This window comes from Arachis duranensis, chromosome 8 (genome assembly GCF_000817695.3).
Source record: "Arachis duranensis cultivar V14167 chromosome 8, aradu.V14167.gnm2.J7QH, whole genome shotgun sequence".
Lineage (NCBI taxonomy): Eukaryota > Viridiplantae > Streptophyta > Magnoliopsida > Fabales > Fabaceae > Arachis > Arachis duranensis.
Window position 1 is genome coordinate 2660455 of NC_029779.3, and position 21612 is coordinate 2682066.

Below are 21612 nucleotides of genomic sequence, written 5' to 3' on the forward strand. Positions count from 1 at the left end.
TGTGTCCTTAGCACCTGAATTAGTGCTTTCTCTTCCTGTGGCTCTAAGGCAGAGCTTATGATTACAGGAAAAGTTTCACCTTCTCCTAGAAAAGCATATTTTAGGGATGGTGGTAGTGGTTTGAGCTCGGGTTTAGGAGGTTTCTCCTCTTCCTGAGGAATTTTCAAGAGGTTCTTTTATTTCCTCTGGTTCCTCCATATCAGGCTGAACATCTTTAAAGATATCCTCTAGCTCTGATTCGAAACTCTCAGCCATATTAATCTTCTGTACCAGGGAATCAATAATATCAACACGCATGCAGTCTTTTGACGTGTCTGGGTGCTTCATTGCTTCAATAGCATTCAGCCTAAACTCATCCTCATTGACTCTCAGGGTTACTTTCCCTTTTTGGACGTCAATGAGGGTTCGTTCGGTTGCTAGGAAAGGTCTTCCTAGAATGAGAGTTGCATTATTGTGCTCCTCCATTTTCAGCACTACAAAGTTAGTGGGAAAGGCGAATGAACCAACTGTGACAATCATGTCTTCAATCACGCCTGATGGGTATTTAATGGAGCCATCAGCAAGTTGAAGACATATCCTGATTGGTTTGACCTCTTCAGTCAAGCTAAGCTTTCTGATAGTGGATGCATGGATTAGGTTGATACTTGCCCCAAGATCACATAGAGCTGTCTTGGTACAGGTACCCTCTAATGTGCATGGTATCATAAAGCTTCCAGGATCCTTAAGCTTCTCTGGTAAGCTCTTTAAAATGATTGCACTGCATTCTTCAGTGAGAAAAACTTTTTCAGTTTCTCTCCAATCCTTCTTATGGCTTAAGATCTCTTTCATGAACTTAGCATAAGAGGGTATTTGCTCAAGTGCCTCTGCAAACGGAATCTTGATTTCAAGAGTCCTGAGATAGTCTGTAAAGCGGGCAAATTGTTTATCCTATTCCGCTTGGCGGAGTTTCTGAGGAAAAGGTATTTTGGCTTTGTATTCTTCAACCTTGGTTGCTGCAGGTTTATTTCCTACAAAGGTAGGTTGAGAAGCCTTCTTGAGGGGGTTATTATCAGCACTTTCAAGTGTCTAACCCCTCATAGGTGTTTGAACGCCAGGATTGGGGGCTGGATTAGCGTTTAACGCCAGATTCCCTCCCTTTTCTGGTGTTTGAACACCTGAACTGAACATGGGTTGGGTGTTTAACGCCACTTTTTCTCCCTTTTCTGGCGTTTGAACGCCAGAACTGGGCGTCCACTGGGCGTTTAACGCCAGTTTCTCACCCTTTTCTGGTGTTTGAATGCCAGAGTCATTCCTCTCTGGGCTCTTACTGTCCTCAGAGGAATTTCGGTTAGTAGTCTTCTCATCCTCTATTAATTGTTCTTTTCTTGGCTTTCTGCTGCCTTGAGTTGAAGTATTCAATATTTTTCCACTCCTTAATTGAACTGCTTGGCACTCTTCTGTTATCTGTTTTGATAACTGCTGTCTTGTTTGGTTAAGTTGTGCTTCCATGTTCCTGTTAACATCCTTAGTGTCTTGTAACATCTCTTTAAATTCTGCCAACTGTTCTGTCAGATAACATAAATGCTAATTGATTTCAGCAACTTGTTCCAGAGGACTAAGTTCAGTGGATACTGCCTTAGCCTCTTCTTTTATGGAGGACTCACTACTTAAGTACAGATGCTGATTTCTAGCAACTGTATCAATGAGCTCTTGAGCCTCTTCAATTGTTTTTCTCATGTGTATAGATCCACCAGCTGAGTGGTCTAGAGATATCTGAGCCTTTTCTATAAGCCCGTAGTAGAAGATGTCTAACTGCACCCACTCTGAAAATATTTCAGAGGGGCATTTCCTTAGCATCTCTTTGTACCTCTCCCAGGCGTTGTAAAGGGATTCATTATCCTCTTGTTTAAAGCCTTGGATGTCCAGCCTTAGCTGTGTCATCCTCTTAGGAGGGAAATATAGATTTAGGAACTTGTCTGACAACTATTTCCATGTCCTTACGCTGGCCTTAGGTTGGTCTTTTACAGCAAATGAAAACAGTAATAATCTGTAGACATCCTGATCTACTTATTTATCATGTACTGTGTCAGCAATTTGTAAGAACTGTGACAGAAACTCAGTTGGTTCTTCTTGTAGAAGACCGGAATACTGCCAATTTTGCTGCACCATGATAATGAGTTGAGGATTCAACTCAAAACTACTGATTTCGATGGAGGGTATACAGATACTACTCCCATATGAAGCAGTAGTGGGGTTAGCATACGACCCCAGAGTCCTTCTGGACTGTTCATTTCCACTTAGGTCCATGACGGATAAAGGGAGATGATGTGGATTTGTTTTATTTATTTTATTATATTTATTTATTAAATTTTTTTTGAAAAAATAAAATAAAAAAAACTAAAATAAATAATAAAAAAAGATTTGAAAATATTTTATGAGGATTTTCAAAAAAGTGAGGAGAGAGAAAATGGTTAGGATATTTTTGAAAAATATATGATTTTAAAAATCTTAAAAGGATATGATTTGAAAAATTTTGACCAAGTCAACCCAAGGGATTCGAAAATTATGAGAAATTAAAGGAAAATATATTTTTGTTTGATTTTTTAATTTTATTATGAAAGAGAAAAACACACAAAAGACACAAGACTTAAAATTTTTAGATCCAATGCTCCTTGTTTTCAAAAATTTTGGAGGGAAAACACCAAGGCACACCAAACTTAAAAATTTTAAGATCAAGACACAAAGAAGACTCAAGAACACTTTGAAGACTCACAAGAACAACAAGAACAAAAAGAAAGAACACCAAACTTAAAATTTTTAGAAAACCAAAATAAAATTTTCAAAAATTAAAGAAAAATTAACAGGAGAACACCAAACATAAAATTTGGCACAAAATTTAATCAAAGAAAAATTATTTTTAAAAATATTTTAGAAAGGACGACTCAAAGGGGCAACTATTCCCAAGAAAATTGACACATTCAACAAATGCAAGGATTGAACAGATAAAAACTATTTTTTAGATGACAAAAACACAAAAGACACCAAACTTAAAGCATGCAACTAAACTCAATGAGAAACTAACAATTAATAAAGAAAAATAATATTTTTGAAGAAAAATTTTTTTGAAAAGAAAGTAAAAGACTCTAAACCAAAAAGAAAAATTTTTCCTAATCTAAGTAACAAAATAAACCGTCAGTTGTTCAAACTCGAACAATCCCCGACAACGGCGCCAAAAACTTGGTGCACAAAAATTACAATCACACTATATAATTCCGCACAACTAACCAGCAAGTGCACTGGGTCGTCCAAGTAATACCTTACGTGAGTAAGGGCCGATCCCACGGAGATTGCCGGCTTGAAGCAAGCTATGGTTATCTTATTATTCTTAGTCAGGATATCAATAGGGTTCTTTAGTTTTAATTGTAAAATAAAAGAGCATGAAATAAATACTTATTGCGCAGTAATGGAGAATGGGTTAGAATTTTGGAGATGCTTTGTCTTTTAAATTTCTGCTTTCCTACTGTCTTCTTCTTCATGCACGCAGGTCTCCTTTCATGGCAAGCTGTGTGTTAGTGGATCACCGTTGTCAATGGCTACCAGCCGTCCTCTCAGTGAAAAGGGTCCATGTGCATGGTTAATCATCTGTTGGTTCTCACTAATGTTGGGACAGGATCTATTGATCCTTTTGCGTCTGTCACCACGCCCAGCATTCATGAGTTTGAAGCTCGTCACAGTCATCCCTTCCCGGATCCTACTCGGAATACCACAGACAAGGTTTAGACTTTCTAGATCTCAGGAATGCTACCAATTGGTTCTAGCTTACACCACGAAGACTCTGGACTCACAGATCGAACGCTCTGTTGTCAAGAGAGGCAGTCAAACTCGTAAACCAAGAACCCAAGAGACATCCATTCAATCTAAGGTAGAACGGAAGTGGTTGTCAGACACGCGTTCATAGGTTGAGAATGGTGATGAGTGACACGGATCATCACATTCTTCATGTTGAAGTGCGAATGAACATCTTAGAATAGAAACAAGCGAGATTGAATAGAAAACAGAAATACTTGCATTAATTCATCGAGACGCTGCAGAGCTCCTCACCCCCAACCATGGGGTTTAGAGACTCATGCCGTCAAAGATACAAATTCAGATGTAAAATGTCATGAGGTACAAAATAAATCTCTAAAAGTAGTTTTTATACTCAACTAGTAACCTAGGTTTACAGAAAATGAGTAAACTAAGATAGATAGTGCAGAAATTCATTCTTGGGGCCCACTTGGTGTGTGCTGGGGCTGAGCATTGAAACTTTCACATGCATAGGCTATTCTTGGAGTCAAACGCCAGTTTGTAACCTGTTTTTGGTGTTTAACTCTAGTTTGTAACTTGTTTCTGGCGTTTGACGCCAGAATAGGATAGAAAGATGGCGTTAAATGCCAATTTACGTCGTCTAAACTTGGGCAAAGTATGGACTATTATATATTTCTGGAAAGCCCTAGATGTCTACTTTCCAACGCAATTGAGAGCGCGCCATTTGGATTTCTGTACCTCTAAAAATTCCACTTCGAGTGCAGGGAGGTCAGAATCCAATAGAATAAGCAGTCCTTTATCAGCCTCTGAATCAGATTTTTGCTCAGGTCCCTCAATTTCAGCCAGAAAATACCTGAAATCACAGAAAAATACACAAACTCATAGTAAAGTCCAGAAATGTGATTTTTGCATAAAAACTAATAAAAATGTACTAAAAAGTAGCTAGATCCTACTAAAAACTATGTGAAAATACCCCTAGAAAGCGTATAAAATATCCGCTCATCACAGGGATTCAAAAGGAACAAAGCATCTCCATACGCTTATCTGAAATTCCTACCAATGAATTGCATAAGTATCTCTATCCTATTTTATGTTTTATTCATCTTTTAATTATCAAAACCTCATAACCATTTGAATCCGCCTGACTGAGATTCACAAGATGACCATAGCTTGTTTCAAGCCAACAATCTCCGTGGGATCGACCCTTTCTCACGTAAGGTATTACTTGAACGACCCAGTGCACTTGCTGGTCAGCTGCACGGAGTTGAGAAGAAGTGTGAGAATCACAATTCCATGTACCACTCAGCCAGAGCTTCTTTGCTTTATCTGCCCTTGTTCTTGGTATAACGTTTCATTTCAATAAATAAAATGAAGATAAAGGCTGCACCATGACAAAAATCAGTTTGAAATATGTGGTGGACATAATTTTTAACTATTTCCGTTTTCTAATCCTTTTTCCCTCTTTTATAATTTCAGCAGGGGTTATGGTTATCCCAATTTATAGCAGTAAGATCTCTAACTCCCCTTAATTGAGTTTTAATTTACTTAAATTAACCAATGAATTTCAATTTTCTTATTCAGCTACGCAATTTTAACATCTTGGTTGACTAAGGCTACAAATATAAAGTAAGAGTATGAGTGAGAGAAAAGAATAAGAGTTTAATTTGTTCTTTGAAATTATAAGCGTGTTTTGTTTTAATTGTGTTTAATTTGTCTTGTCAATGCGGTTCAGTTAATCGGATTTTGCGTAGAAAGAACTAAGCTCGCTCTGGTTTATGAGTACATGCCTAATGGTTCTCTTGACAAGTACATACTTAAGCAAGAACAAGGGAATGCTTCAAATAAGATATGAGAAAATTCATAACATTGCTATTGGCGTGGCACGTGGAATTGAATATTTACATGAAGGTTGCGATATGCAGATCGCCAAATGATCGTCTTTCAACGAAAGAAGTAAGAAAGATGCTTGAAGGAGAAGCTGTTGTTCATCCACCAGAAAATTTGTTTACTAATTTGCATGGTACTGCACTAATTTACTAATTTACTAATTTGAAGGATAAAGGTTGCACCACATACTCACTTAGTTGCGTGATGATCCTGAGGTGAATACCTTTCATATATTAGGTTGAAATTTCATAAAATGGATTGTATAACTAATGATTGGTTTCATTTCTTTTTTCTCGGAGAGGATCCATTTTAGAGAAACTTATAGTGGAGAACTTACGGGACTGGGGGCTTTTGCAAGAGCTTCTATCGTTTTGTGAAGGTAACGGAGCTTGTATATTTTCTTTTTTAGGTTGTTTGTACAATCAAGCATTACATTAATTTATCCTGGAAGCTCAGAGACAGGTAGGAGAGACATACCTAAATGAAAAGAGTTCAAGATCTCATCAAATTATCATATTGGTGTGTGCCTTTCCATTTCTGTAATTAAATTCTTGTACTTTTTATATCTTAAAAAATAATTAAAAAAGCTCCTAATATTGAAATTGTATTGTTTCAGACAATAGAAAATTCTGCCAAGGAATTCCTTGGGCAAAAGTAACTCAGCCACCCTAGCTGCCAGCGTGGTATGTTTGCATTTTTAAAAGTACTCCTTTTTGTTTAGGCAATAAATGCTTACCAAAAATTTTGCAATTATTAACTTTGTTTTGTTTCTTTGCAGAATTTTGTTGATTTTGCAGGAAGTGAGAGTGCATCTTCGTTATCATTAGCTGGGGTGAGACTGAAAGAAGGTTGTCATATAAACTGGAGTTTACTTACTCTTGGAAAAGTCATCTGCAAGCTGAGGTTGCCTGCTTCCATTCGTATTATATGTCATGTGTGCTTTGTTTTTAATGTAGTTTTGTTCTTTATTTGGCTGCCTATCTCTTAACCTTGGTTTTCTTAATGCTAGATGATGCATTCAAACTGTCTTTCGCTAGTTTCTGTTTTTGCCTCTAGTTTTGTTTTTTTCGCTTGTTGTGCAAAAGAAGTGACCACAAAAGTACAGGTTAATGTGGTGAGGTCTGATAAGGCCTTGGTTAAGCAATTGCAAAAAGTAGCTAGGTTGGGAAGTGAGTTAAGAACCTATGGTTTCATTCTCAAAAGATTCATGAACTTTAGTAACCCAAAAAGAATTAAAATTTTGTTGAATACTTGATTGGAAGTCTTTCTTAAAATTTGTTGTGATTCTAAATTTTTGAGTTTTTGTGAAAGTTTATGTTTTTCATTGTTGCCAATTATTTGATTATTAGAAGTTGTTAAATTTTTTTCTTATTCTAAATTTTTGTTGCTAAATTTTTTTCATTGTTGAAATTTTTAGCTTCCTTGGTTCTTCCACTGTAATTACTAACATTTGAATGGAAGCTTCTTTTGATCATTAGTTGAGGAATTTAATTTTACAGGACTGTGTTTCATTTATCTCTAACAGGGTGCATGTCAACTTTGGGCAAAAACCATTTACCTTTGACCTAAAGGTAAGAACCATTTTTATATTTTGTTCATTCAAATGTACATATCCTACCCTAGATTTGTAGTCAATTTTATTAGAAGTAATTCTCTGTGGCATCTAAAAGGAATTATCATTTCCTGAGTCGAATTGTTTAAGAATATTATTCAAACAGTTTACATAGATTTAAGTTCTTCCTTTAAAATCTAAAGAGCACTTTTTCTGAGAAATTAAGCATAAACAAGAACATCATGAGACTCCTTTTTTAATTATTTCCCTTATAAATTTCCCCTCAATATCTTTCCTCATTTTTAAAAGAAAATGATGACTAAAATTGTTGTGAAACAGCACTAATTATATGAACAGGATCATACTTGGATGCAAAGATGACATGTTTTTATTGTGATTATCTACGTTAACCTGAATCATGGTCATATATGACACTTCAATTTTAAAAGTACTGAAGTTATTATTGATTTATTTTTGGATTAGGAATTTGAAGTGCAAGAAAGAATAAAGGAACAACTGAAAATAGAGGAATTTCCTCTTGACACCAAATGTTAGTTACAGGTGAGACAAAACTGCCTCCAGATTAATATATTACTGTGCAAAAATGTTACTTTATAATTTTTATGTGATATTGCATACTTGCTTTTAATTATCATATTTTATCCATTTCTATAGCTCGTAGTACTGAAGCTACTTGATTTTGGCACTACCTTTTAGGTTGTTTGTTTATGTTTTAGTATTGATATCATTGACATTTGACCTATAGGCTCTAATGAAACTTAGCTGGTCATAACCTAAACTTAAACTGCATGCAAGAGCAACTTTGACAAACAACTATGGGAACAGATATTTCTGGTGATGAATCTTTAAAACTGACTCAGGTGTGTAAGTCTGATATACTTGTTGTGAAAGAATAATAAATGTTCAAAAAATATAGAAGTGATAAGAGTCTAACACTCTACTTATGATGTTTTTCAGGGGCTAATGACTTTGGTCAACTAGGTGATATAACCGAGGAGCGAAGGAAGTATCTAAAGAAAATGAAGTTATTAGAGTTAAGAGTTTGTAAAATACGTATCTTGTATAATTCTTAATTCTCTTTTTAGAAATTTATTTTTGTTAATGTTTGTAAATTTCATGTATGCGGCCGTTGCATGTATACATATGACATTTTTATAGGCTTTTACCAAGTATTAAATGTAGGAACATAAATTTGAGTGTTCACATGTAGGCTTTTACGAGATTTTTTTTAAATTTGATTTAGCTATAGCCACGCTTTAAAAGCATAGCAATAGGTTCACATCTAGCACACAACTTAAAAAGCGTGGCTATATCTCGTTATTGGCACGCTTTAAAAGTGTAGCTATTTTTTTAAATTTGATTTAGCTATAGCCACGCTTTAAAAGCATGGCAATAAGTTCACATCTTGGCACACAACTTAAAAAGCGTGGCTATATCCCGTTATTGGCACACTTTAAAAGCGTAGCCATATGTCTCTATTGGCACGTTTTTAAAGCGTAGCCATATGTCTCTATTGGCACGCTTTTAAAACGTAGCCATATCTTGCTATTGGCACACTTTAAAAGCGTAGCCATATTTGGCACATATGGCTACGCTTTTAAAATGTGGCGACCTTTATAAGCGTGCAAAAAATAAAGCGTGGTGATTGGTCACCAAAAGCGTAGCGATAGAGTAACTGGCACCCTTGCAAATGTGACCTTTTTAAAAGCGTGCTGGTAGCTCAAAAAGCGTGGTGAAAAGCTATCGTTACGGTTTTTTTACTTTTCGCCACGCTTTAAAAGCGTAGCAAAAAGCTTGTTTTCTTGTAGTGTAAGCACAAAAACAATGGAAGAAAAATTCAACATGTGATTAAGAAAATGCAACGCCAATGGAAAAATAGTAACTTAGAAAAGAAAATAAAAACATGCACAAAATTAAAATGCAATGAATTAAAGTATGCAAATGTAATAAGTAAAGAAAATGAAAGAGACTAAGGATGAGAAGGGAGGAGAAATGAAGAAGAAGAAAGTAAGAAAGGAAGAAGAAAGAATAAGAAAGGAGAGAAGAAAGAAGAAGAACGGAAAACAGGAAGCAACGCGTAAGCATTGCCCACGCATACACGTGGGTAGCAGGTTGAGAATACGACGCGCATACGTGTGAAAAGACAAAATGGCTGGGTGACGCGTATGCGTGGGTCACGCGTACGCGTGGGGTGGGTTGTGCGCCAAGCTCACCCCCCGCACAGTTCTAGCATAACTCTCGGGAAAAATGTACAGAGAGCAAAATCCAAGATGATGCGTGCGCATCGGCCACGCGCACGCGTGGGACAAATTTTTTTTTAAAATAAGCTAACAAGCTACCAAAATAAAGCCAAACTTTATTAAATAAGTAAAACCACAACTTAAATCAAATAAACCCAGCCAAAATTTAAAATTCAACTTATCACCAATATAAATAAAAGAGAAAATAGGAAGAATTTACCATGGTGGGGTGTCTCCCACCTAACACTTTTAGTTAAAGTCCTTAAGTTGGACATTTGGTGAGCTCCTTGTCATGGTGGCTTGTGCTTGAACTCATCCTGAAACTTCTACCAATGCTTGGACTTCCAATAAGCTCCAACATTTCCAAGTGAATTTACCAAGCCTTGATGAAGTTCTTCACAAGCTTTGAGCTCCCAACGTTGATCCTCTTTTATGCCCGGATCCCAAATCTTATTTCTACACCCGTTTTAAGTTGATCGTCATTGTTCCAATTGGGTGGCAAGTAATACAAATTCTCTATGAGGCATCCAAACAACTTCCTAGACCCAAAAAATCTAGCTCTACACCAACATTTGCAATTAAGCTTTGAACTTTCAACCAGAATGAATCGAAACTTATGTTTCCAACTGCTTACCATCGCCCTTTTATTTTTAAAGCCACACAAAGGTCTAAGTTGACCATCCTTCTCAAGCAAACCATATTCAAGTGGAAAAATAGAGTTTAAGGATAAGAATTTTACCCACTTGAATGTTGTGTTAGATGGTAATGGCTTGGGGAGAGGTGTCTCTAATGGACGGCCTTGCCAATGTATACTTCACTCTCTTGGACTCCTCTTTGATGATCTCCACCTCTTGACAAGCTTCTTCAACCTCAACCTCTTCTTCAAATCCAGTGGGAGAGGATTCATTTGTGGAGAAAAACTCATCAATTATTGAATCCATCTCATGATCAACCTCCTCAAAGTCTTCAACCATGATATGTCTTGGAGGTTGTACACCCTCCTCAACATCAAATTTAAACGTCTTGGAAGGAGGCTCTATGATTTGAGATTCCCATGGAGGTTCTGCATCTCCTAAGTCTTCAACCACTTCCTCTTCTTCGATAATTTTGGCTTTCTTCACTTGTTCTAGTACAAAATCAAACTCCTCCTTGATGTCTTCCACCTCTTGTTCAACCTCCCCTAATTCTTCAACTATTCCTTCATCTTTAAGGGTCTCTACCTTCTCCACCTTTTGGGCCTCCTCTTGCTTCTCTTGAAGTATGGATATGTGAATCCAATCCATTAAGTCCCTAAGACGATCCCTTCTCTCTTGTTCCATTTCGCTAGTATAATTGGGATCATGTTGCTCTTGGATTGATGGATATGAATGTTCTTTCGTGGAGGGTGGTGGTGGGATGGAGAGGTCATTATGTGGATCCACACGGGATATAAGAGCTTGGAGAGTAGAGGTGAGACCAGTGAGAGTAGAAGTAAGTGTGGTTTGAAGCTCTCTTTTCCCTTGGCGAATAACACTAAAGGTATCATCTATGGGAGCTTGGGGTGGATAGGAGGGTTCATCTGTTGGGAGAAAAGGCTCATAATACAAAGGTGGTTCTTCTTGATAAGGGTATAGAGATGGAGTATATTGAGGTGGTGGTTCTTGGGAGTAGTTGTGTTGGAACTGGGGTGGTTCCATGTATGGTTCATATGGTTCGTGTGGTGGTCAGTATGGTGGATAAGGGTTAGGGTCATATGGAGGTGAATGGTGGAAAAGAGCTTGTGAGTATGGTGGTTCAAAACTATGTTGAAGAGGGGTTCATAGGCATATAGTCGTGGTTGTTGTTAGTCACAAGGAGGTCCACCATATCCGTTGTCTTCGTATGCATCATGGAATGACTCTTGCTCGTAGTACATCAGAGAGGGTTGCTGCCATGGAAGTTATCCATAAGCTTGAGGCTCCTCCCACCTTTGATTGTCCCAACCTTGATGCATATTCTCATTGTAGCTTCCATTCCCTACAACATAATTTGAACCAAACTCATAGCCAAAGGGGTGAGAATTCATAGCAACAAATAAAAACAAAAGCTAATAGAAAATAAGCAATAAAGTCCTAAAACTAACAAAAACTAACAAATAAGCAAAAGGAAAATATGTACAATAACCAATAACAAGGCACACATATGCAATTCCCCGGCAACGGTGCCAAAAATTTGACGGAAGAAAAATGTCTGTAAAGATTTTCACAAAAATATCACGTTGCAAGTATAGTTCTAAACCGACAATTAAACCTCAATCAATATTTAAATTATTTGTCACTTAAGCAAACCCAATAAAATTAACCGAAGTATTTAAACATCGGGTCATCTCTCAAGAAATTGCAGGGAATTGTACTTATAGTTGGTTATGGAAAAGTATTTTTGGGATTTTTGTGATAAGAGACAAGTAATGTAAATAACAAGGAAATAAAATAACAACTAAGAAAAGTCCTAGCAAAGATTGAGAATTGGAATTCATATCGTCATTATCATCATCAATTGTGATAGTAATTGCCTTTTACTTTCACTTAGTTAACCTCTAACAATGAAGGAAAGTCAAGTGAGCAAAACCAACTTAAGTTCACAAGTCCTAATCAAAGACTAGATTTAGTGAAGCCTAACCCAACTAGCAAATTTCAATTACCAATCAACAAAAGAATTTTGATAACTGAAGAGTCTCTAATTGATCAATCCAAGTTAAGAGCATAAAAATCTAATTTAAAATCTAACCAACCATTTTATCAAACACTTGGAAGGCATACAATAAAAGCATAGAAAAGTAATAAGTGAATGTAAAATCTAAGACCAATAATTGCAAGGAATCAATAACACAAATGAAGAGAGAAGCAATAAACATGAAATACCTCAAATTGCATTAAAAAGGAAATTGAATCTAACATGGAGAGTTCATAAACTAAATTTGCAAAAATAGAGAAAGTAACAAGAGAAGATAATCTAAGATGCTAGAATAATAAAATGTAGAAGAGAAACTAAATTAAAGCAAGGTGGAATTCTGAAATTAAGAAGGAACAAGACTAAAAATCTTAAAACCTAGAGAGAAGAGAGAGCCTCTCTCTCTAGAAAACTACATCTAAACCCTAAAGCGTATGAAAGTGTGAATGATTGATTTCCCCTTCCAGCTTCACTCTGCAGCCTCTAATCAGTATTTTCTGGCCTGAAACTGGGTCAAAAAGGGCCCAGAAATTGTCCCCAGCGTTTTCTGTAATTACAGCATGCGTACGCGTCACTGAATAATTCATGGTCACGCGTACGCGTACGCGTCACCTAAATGCAAGGAAAATCTGGCAAATTGCATTTCATTTTGAGGCCCCGGATATTAGCTTTCCAACGCAACTGGAACCGCCTCATTCTTACCTCTGTAGCGCAAGTTATGATCGATTTCGTACGAAGAGGTCAGGATTGATAGCTTAGCAATTCCTTCAATTTCTTGTGTTCCTTCCACTTTTGCATGCTTCCTTTCCATCCTCTAAGCCATTCCTACCTTATAAACCTTGAAAACACTTAACAAACATATCACATCATCAAATGACAATAAGAGAGGATTAAAATTAGCAAATTTAAGGTCAAAGAAGCATGTTTTCAATCATAGCACAAAATTAGGAAGGAAAATAAAAAATATGCAAATTCTATGAATAAGTGTGAGAATAATGGATAAAATCTACTCAATTCAATACAAAATAAACCGTAAATAGTGGTTTATTAGTCTACTACACTCCTCTCAAGAGAATCTAAATCGTCTACATCATGCCTAAGGGTAACAAGCGTGTCATGCCAATACAAGGGAAAATAAGGCTCTTGACTTTCATCCAAAAAGAAAGGTCAAACTCCTTCAACACCTCGGACCTTAAAAAAGTGATTCTTAAAGTCGTGAAAGGAATCATCAAAGATGGCAAAAACGTTCTAACCTTAAACAGCTCAGAAGGATATCCATCCCGACTTCTTTGAGGAGCTCTAGGGTTTGGTCAGAACAAAAAGATAGAAGAACACCTTTAGAGAAGGTCGGACACCCTACTCCCGACATAGGTGCTGGTATATTTTTAGAAAGGCACAAGAGTTATGGTGCAGCTAGGTAGGGGCAAGGTTGCAAGACCACAATACATTGACTTCGAAGTCGGTAAAAGAAAATCGGACACCTAACCTAGTAAAAAAGCAGTCATAGGCATAACAAAAGGGCCGCTCAGACTCCTCTAGAGAAGGAAAACACACCTTCTCTTCTGAATCAGGCGCCACTAACTCATAGTTTCTCTCATCTTTCCTGTTCTCACATATGCTATGGTGCCTACGGAATTCCTCACAATACTCCCTATCAGTCACAGGGACATAAGAAAGGACAGTGGTATCTACCCAAATTTGAAGACTAGGAAGAACTTTGGTCGACATACTCGTAAGGACAGAGCGTGACATAAAGGCTACACTTATAGATGCAAAGTAAAAAGATCGTTACTAAAAGAAGCCAGACCTCATCCAAAAGAAGTCGGGCAAAGTCAGCAAAATCAAAGAAAGACATTTTTTCCATATTTTTTCTAAAGAGCAACCAAAAGGTGTCCGTCCCATGCAACATCGTCACATCGTAGCAACACCATAGGAGGCAATACAGATACAATCAGACAACAAAAGGGTAACAGTTATAGTTCTAAAAAGGGCACAAAATCCAAAAATCCCCAAAAATAAACAAAGGGGTGATATCAATCAACCATCAAAGAGAGTCTTTTAAACTCAAACGTTCCACACCAGTCTCAAAAGAAAGCCAAACAGACTTCTCAACAAAAAGCAATGCAATAACAGTTAAAGCAACCCCAAGAATCAATAAACACAGCACACTAACATCAACACCATTACTTAGAGCAGTCTCAGATAAACAGAAATACAAGATCACCAGGAAGAAGGCAAAAAAAAAAAAAACCAAGAAACCAACCTCGATGAAGATTACAAAAAAGGAGTGGCACGTCAAACAGTAGTAAAATGCGAATGTTCCTTTCCACACTATCAAGGCAAGACCATTCAGGAAAATTCGAGATAGAAAAGTCTTAAAAGCAAGAATTAATTGAAAAAGCAAGAAAGGAGGAAACGGAAAGGTTTTTACAAATGTGAAAATGAAAAAGAAGAAGAGTTGAAAGGCTTTTATAAGAGACAAAGGACAAATGGCACCTTAACTCCTCTTTAAAATGTGCACGAATCCCAAGGAGAAACTGCCACGCAATATTTGCTCCTCATTAAAGTGGCAACGTTCAAATTTTAAAAAATACGTCGGGTAACCCGACCTCTATAAAGGTGGCGTACACGATGTAAAAACCAGAAGTCACAAGATGCTTAAGCCTAACCTATAAAAGGATCAGGACTCAAGTAGGGGAATTGTTCATACCCTGACCCAATAAATAAAAGCCAGGCTCAATAAGATAGAAGGTCCACCAAGAAGGATGGCCTCCTCGACACGCCCGACCTCTTTAAAGAAGTCGAACACCAACAAGGGAGCTCAGCCCTACCTACCCAAAAAGCAAGTAACTGCCTCCTTGAATCTCTCCTCTCATTTCTATCTTTCCTAAAAGATAGATCCCAACAAACTCCCAAGATAAAGGGAACGGTTATACACCAACAAAGGTGGAACTACTCAAAAAGGTGGTTATCTACTCTACTATAAATACACTGACACCTCTCAGGTATATTCACGTTCTAATCTACTATAAAAGATCTGCCTAAAGCCCTTACCAACTTAAGCATCGGAGTCTCTTGCAGGTACCACCCTCACCTCCTCACAAGGAACTCAAACAGGCAACACCTCGACACCCAACAAGTCGGATGTTGCCATCCAAAGGGATCTGGACTTCACGCACTACAAGAAATTATCGGAATAGCGACCGATTTTTCTTGAAAATCAGTCTCTAAACCCTTAGTGACCGATTCTGATGGTCGCTAAAACCTTGGTCGCTAATTAGAACAAGGTCACCAAACCCTCACCAAAGAGTATCAGTCGCTAAGTCAGTCGCTAACATCATCGGTCGTTAAATGGTGACCAATTTTTCCGTTGCTAAATCGGCCGCGAAGTAAATCGGTCACTAAATGGCGACCAACTTTTCAATCGCTAAATCAGTTGCCATAAAATCGGTTGCTGATGGCTGATTTGAAAATTCCAAAATCGGTCACTAAATTGGTTGCTAATTCCTGAACTAAAAATCTAAATCGGTCACTAAATCGGTTGTTATTCCTGATTTTATAATTATAAATTTTTACTAATTTCACATTTATCACTATTAAAACTTAATTTTCATAAATAATTATATTTCCACCAAATACAAAAAGAATCAAACATAGATCAATTTTTCAATAAATACAAAAAATATTCACAATATCTATATAGAAATATAGAATTTAAAATATTAAAAATTTCTAAATATATCAAATTTATGATACACGTCTAGACTAAAACATGGTAAAAATAATTTATAAACATATCAATATCTGCTTAGTGCAAGCAACTGCATCTATCTCAGTTTGTACACTCCAATATAACTCGAACCTCTTTCAAGGGCACCATGTCTTTCCATAATAGCAGGATCCTCATTCACCAATAATGACAACTACTTTTGCTGTAAAACAATATATCAAGATGAAATGAAAAACAAAACAAGAACATTAAAAAAATAATGTTCACTAAATTACATAAAAGTATTAGAAAGAGGGATGGATATCTTACAACCTAGCTCGGTGAAAAAGTAATCAAGTAGGCTTCGTTTTGCTAATAAATGTTCTGAATTTGAACTAGAACCCTATAAAATTCACTTTTGGACCTTCAACAAACAACTATGAATTATGAGCCCATCCAGCAACAATGATTGACAAACATGGTAAGAAAAATGAGTAAAGAAAATGAGCAAAAGAATGATTGACAAATATAAAGAAGATTGACTTTGTTATTTTGCAGGGGAAGATACCTTTCAACATCGATAACTTTGAAGGAAACATTTGGATGCACAAGAGCAAGCCGTTGTACACATTTCTTGATTGATTGCAGCACCTTATTGGGACTTTTATTGCAGAGATGAATTCATCGGTCAATACAAAATTATCAAACAGATCCATTATTCATTAAAGATGAATTAAACTTCACAAAATATGTCATTTGCATGGTGGTACAAGAGAAAAGAACCTGGATTGCATGTATTTCCTCCGAACTAGTTGGTTGTAAAATAAATCGCGAACAGCAACTGACAATCACCAGCTCATGGTTAGCAATGAAATTGTTTCATTAAACAAATGAGATAAAAATGATCATCAAGCATGCAGGAGAAAGTTTTAAAGCAAATACTTTTATTGCAAGCAAAAGGAAAAATTATCAGCAAGTAAGAAGTAGCAGACACTTTTAATCTAAGTCATCCAAGTGTAACCGAAATTGCTGGTTTTAATATTGATTGATAAGTCACTTTCTTAGTTAAATCTCCTCCCTCTTTGATTGTATGGTTAGTTTACAACTTATAATTACTTTCCAGACAAAATCCATTAGAGTGTGTTGCCTGGGACTAGGTATTGATTGCATAATATATATTATTTTTTCTTTATTTTTTAACTTATACTTTAGGTAATAAGGAGTATAATTTTCTTAACTCAATGAGAAACAGCATTCAATAAAGTAGTTAATTAAATCCAGTATAGGAAAAGGTCTCTTTTGTCTAAATTTATAACCTCATATGAGGAGTTACAACTAGAATGGAATTATTCTCCTCGGTAGATTCGGAACCTGAAAGGCGAGACCTTTGAGGATAATACAAGATCTATCTAAAACTGAAGTATTAGACTTAGCTTTAATTTTACCAATCATTATCTGGTATTGCATACCCTTGTTTTCTTTGCAAAATGTGTCACTCTTGGTTATATCTCACATTCTTGCTATCAATATTATCTCAAATAGAATGATGTTGGAATTCAGGTAAAATGTGGGAATATTCTCTAACATATATATAATGATATTTTTTATGATTTTAAATTTGAGTATTTTTTAATTTTAAATTTTATTTTATTTTAAATTTAAATTTTATTTTGTTCAAATTGAAATCTTATGAATTATATAATAACTCAATTAAAACAAACTTATCCAAACTAAAAATATAAAATTTAAAACGGTAAAATAACTAATTATTCTTAATGGTTATTTAACATTCTAAATTATCATAAAATTATTATATTATTGGTTCTAGCAAAAAAATAATAATAATTAAATAATTCTTTAACAAAGACCGTAATATTTATTAATGTGTGACTCTATAAGTCTAATACTAAGCGTATGAAGTAAAATTTTATATTTAGTAATATTTTTCAGTATCTAACAGTATGAAGTAATATCTTTTTATTAATTAGAATAAGAGATCTAATTTATTACCATGATCATAATGAACTAATAAATGACTCTAGAAACTCATTTCTTTATTTTCAATTAGCTTGGATAAGATTTATTTAATTCAATCATTATAATAATATAACTCAAAATTTATCAAAAGTTGACAGATTTATTATTGATTAATAATTAATTTTACAAATATTTAAATCATATCTAATATGTATTCAGCTAGTAACTTAAGATATTATATGTCTAAAATCAAAATATAATAAATAATTAAATACTCTCTCTCTCTCCCCCCTGATTGAGCTCCAGCTGCGACAAGCTACACATAGCCTCTAATTAATAAACCATCATATTAGTATAACAGTACTATAGGTTAAGATCTTTGCAACACTACAAAATTAAAGACTCCACCACAATTTCACTCAAAACAATCAGAGTCATTAACATTTTTTTATTTTATATCTTAATGGACATAACAGTCAGAATTTCAGTCTTCCAATAAAGTGATTGACATACCTGAAACTTTTCCTATTAATACATAAGATAAGAAACGAAACGAAACGTGGATGCATTATTATATTTGCTGGATTTGCTTCTCTTTAATTTGTGTGACTGTATGTAACCTATCAATCTAGTTGGAAATATAATGATAACTGCAGCGGATGCCACTAAATGGACACCTGTCCTCACACGCGCCACTCTGAGTCCACTGAATAACTTAACAAGTTGACGGATTTTGTCATCTACTATTAATTATGCCACACCTCATCATCCAATCAAAGTGTATTATTGCAACAGTTTGCATGGCTGAGTATATATTTACAACTACAAAAATATTATTTATACATTAAAATTAATCATTAAAATATATTTATATATAAATATATATATAATTTAATTTATTTTTAATATATATATATATATATTTTAATATATTTTTTATTCTAATGATTAATTTTAATAACTAATTTTAGTGTATATACAACATAATGCTTCAAACTAAGGGTATCCTTAACTTTAATAAAATGAGAACTTACTCGTTTCGAATTGGAAAAGTTTGTGCTAGTCGTGTCCCTTTCCCTTGGTCACTTTTAAATCGGCATCGCACAGAAGAGCTCCAAGTGTGTGTAGTAGAAATTAAGCAACGTGATCCATTCCTTTAGGACACTGATGTCTAAATTTGAACTAACTCTTAAGACATTATTATTATGTTCAGTTATTAATTAATATGATGGTTACAGATATCCCCAGACTGAAGTTAAAGATGGAAAAAGAAGAAAGATAAATAAAGGTCGTTGAGCAAATTATGCAAATGTGATACGATATTCAACTAATTATTATTTCCAACCAATTAACAGTGTTAATTGTCGATTAGAATTTATGGAAGAAGTGTATCAAAAAATAATTCATACAAATTGTTCTATAGCATGCCAGAACTTCAGCTTGAAGTATTATTCTGACGCTCAAGTTAGTATCTCTTCGTTTTAACTATGCAACTTTATGTCATAATAACTCGGCTTTAATAGGCGGCGTATAATGTATTGTTTGTAACCGACTTTTAAAGAAAAGTAACTTTAGGCTTAGTATATGGCCATTATATTCCTCTTATGTATGCTAGACCGAATTATAAGGGATGGATAAGATATAATAACCCGTCTCTATATTTATGTTATAGATCGAATGAACAAAATAAAATACAACAAAAATAATATTAAAAAGTTATTAAAAAAATTAAGAATAAAGATTTTTTTTTAGTTTAGTAAAAAAAAAAAAGAAAAAACCTCTTTTAAATAATATATCAATGTATTTGACTGATATAACCTTGTATACAACATGAAAAGACTAATATATATGAGATCCATAATTTTATCATTAAACAAAATCTAAATAGTGATTGATAATCATGTTGTTACTGTTTCTTATTGCTATGTTGTTGAGGAGTTCAATTACCATGTATTATATTAAAAATAATATTTTCGACAAGATATTATTACATTTTTTTGATAACTTAGCTTTGAATTTCGATCATTGTTTAGTATAAAAAATATTACATTGTCGATCAATTTTTATATTTTTTAATTTTATTTTACTATTTTTGTATTTTCTTTTTATACAATTTACCTTTTTTGTAATGTTATTTTGTTTTTTTTTAAATTCAGCAATTTTTATTTTTTTGGACTTTACATTTTAATTTGTCTTTTACTTTTTTAAATATTTTTACTATCTGTAATTCAATTTCATTTTTATTCAAGTCATTTAAGTTTTATTGTTCATTTCGAGTTTATGCAAACGTCATTTTTTTTGTCATTATCAAAGATACACAAATTTTGATGCAAATAAAACTGGTACTCACAAAGAGAAGTAGGTTTAGCTCTCAAAATCTAGATATCGAACCAATCCAAATATTTTATTTTGGTCATGTTCTTGCCTGGTCGTTAAGTCGATATATAACTCGTCTTCCGATAGGTGTCAGCAAACTTTCTGACTGGATCACGATATACTTCAGCAACAGATGGAACAAGAGGGTGAGTACCTGTAAAAGGCACTCCGACGCTCAAGTCAGCAAAGGAGAATACTAGTAAAAGTTATCATTTGGAAAAGATCACGTACCTTCAAAAATTCTTATCATTTCCTTTTATACTCGCGAGACAAGGGTAACTGTTTTCTCTTGAGTAATGGCGCTCAGAAGGGAGATTAATTACATATCTGACGTTACGGAATAAAGGTCATTTATAATCATAAATCGGTGGAGTTAATGTGTCAGTTACGATCAGGTATAAGTTACGTTGCTGAGCTATAACTCGTGAGTGACATATAACGGTCATATCACAGCCCCAAACTTAGCATGATTTTAATGGGGTAGGTTGAGCTTTTGAGTTGCTTGACCAAGTTATAGCTCGGCATGGGGAGTCCCCAGATCAACGTGTCTCATTTATACTAATTAAACTTTCTTCTCTTTTTTTTTTTGAGTATTCGAAAAGGCATGCTGATTGAAAATTAATTTTAATTTTTTTTCAAAATTGGGTGCAAGTTCCAAACGGTTCTGTAACCATTGAAAGTGGGCTTTATGAATGGTTGTAATTTATGGTGGAACTGAAGGGTTTATTAAATGAATGGTGTAAAATTTATTTCGAGTTCCACTTACATTAGCACAAGTCTGTTAATTTAACTGGTGTTGCTTCCAAAATTCGAAGAGGATGAGTAAAAGAGGTTAGTAAAAATGTTCCTTACTCCTTGCTTTATCCACTATTTGTATTCTGAAAAATGAGTGAGAAAAAGGCGAAGGCTTTGCCGAAGGTTGGGGATTATGAGTCTTATGATTGGGTTGATGGGATGTGAAGATAAGGGCATCTCTGTTTATTGACAAAGAGAGTGTTAGTGAGGTTAATTTGTTGAGGATAGTGAGGCCTGAGTTTCTCATAGAATTGTTGCCGTGCAATCGCTCTGATCGCGTTTTTCATAGAAAGAAAGATTTTGAAAACCTTTTCATGTACAACTGTATGCTTGAGGAACTTTTTGTGAAATTGCCTTTCACAAATTTTGAGTGTGACATGTTAAAACAAATGAACTATGCACCTTCTCAGGTCCATCCTAATGGATGGGCATTTTTAAAATGCTTTCAGGTTCTGATGCAATTTCTTGAAATTGAACCAGAACTAGAACTTTTCTTTTCTCTATTTCAAGCAAAAGGAGTCTAGAAATGCCTTTGGGTGAACTTGAATAGTACTCCTGGGTTCTCTGTTTTTAAGTTGTAC

General features: G+C 34.9%; 1 long non-coding RNA gene across 1 annotated transcript; it reads right to left on the reverse strand.

Moving 5' to 3' along the window:
• Window positions 1-15940: 15940 nt before the first annotated feature.
• LOC107460136 (uncharacterized) lies at window positions 15941-16800 on the reverse strand. Its single transcript, XR_002366233.2, has 4 exons — window positions 16667-16800; window positions 16452-16544; window positions 16217-16307; window positions 15941-16106 (listed from the first exon to the last, which is right to left on the reverse strand). It is a non-coding gene; the product is annotated as an uncharacterized LOC107460136 (long non-coding RNA).
• Between the last annotated feature and the right edge of the window lie 4812 nt (window positions 16801-21612).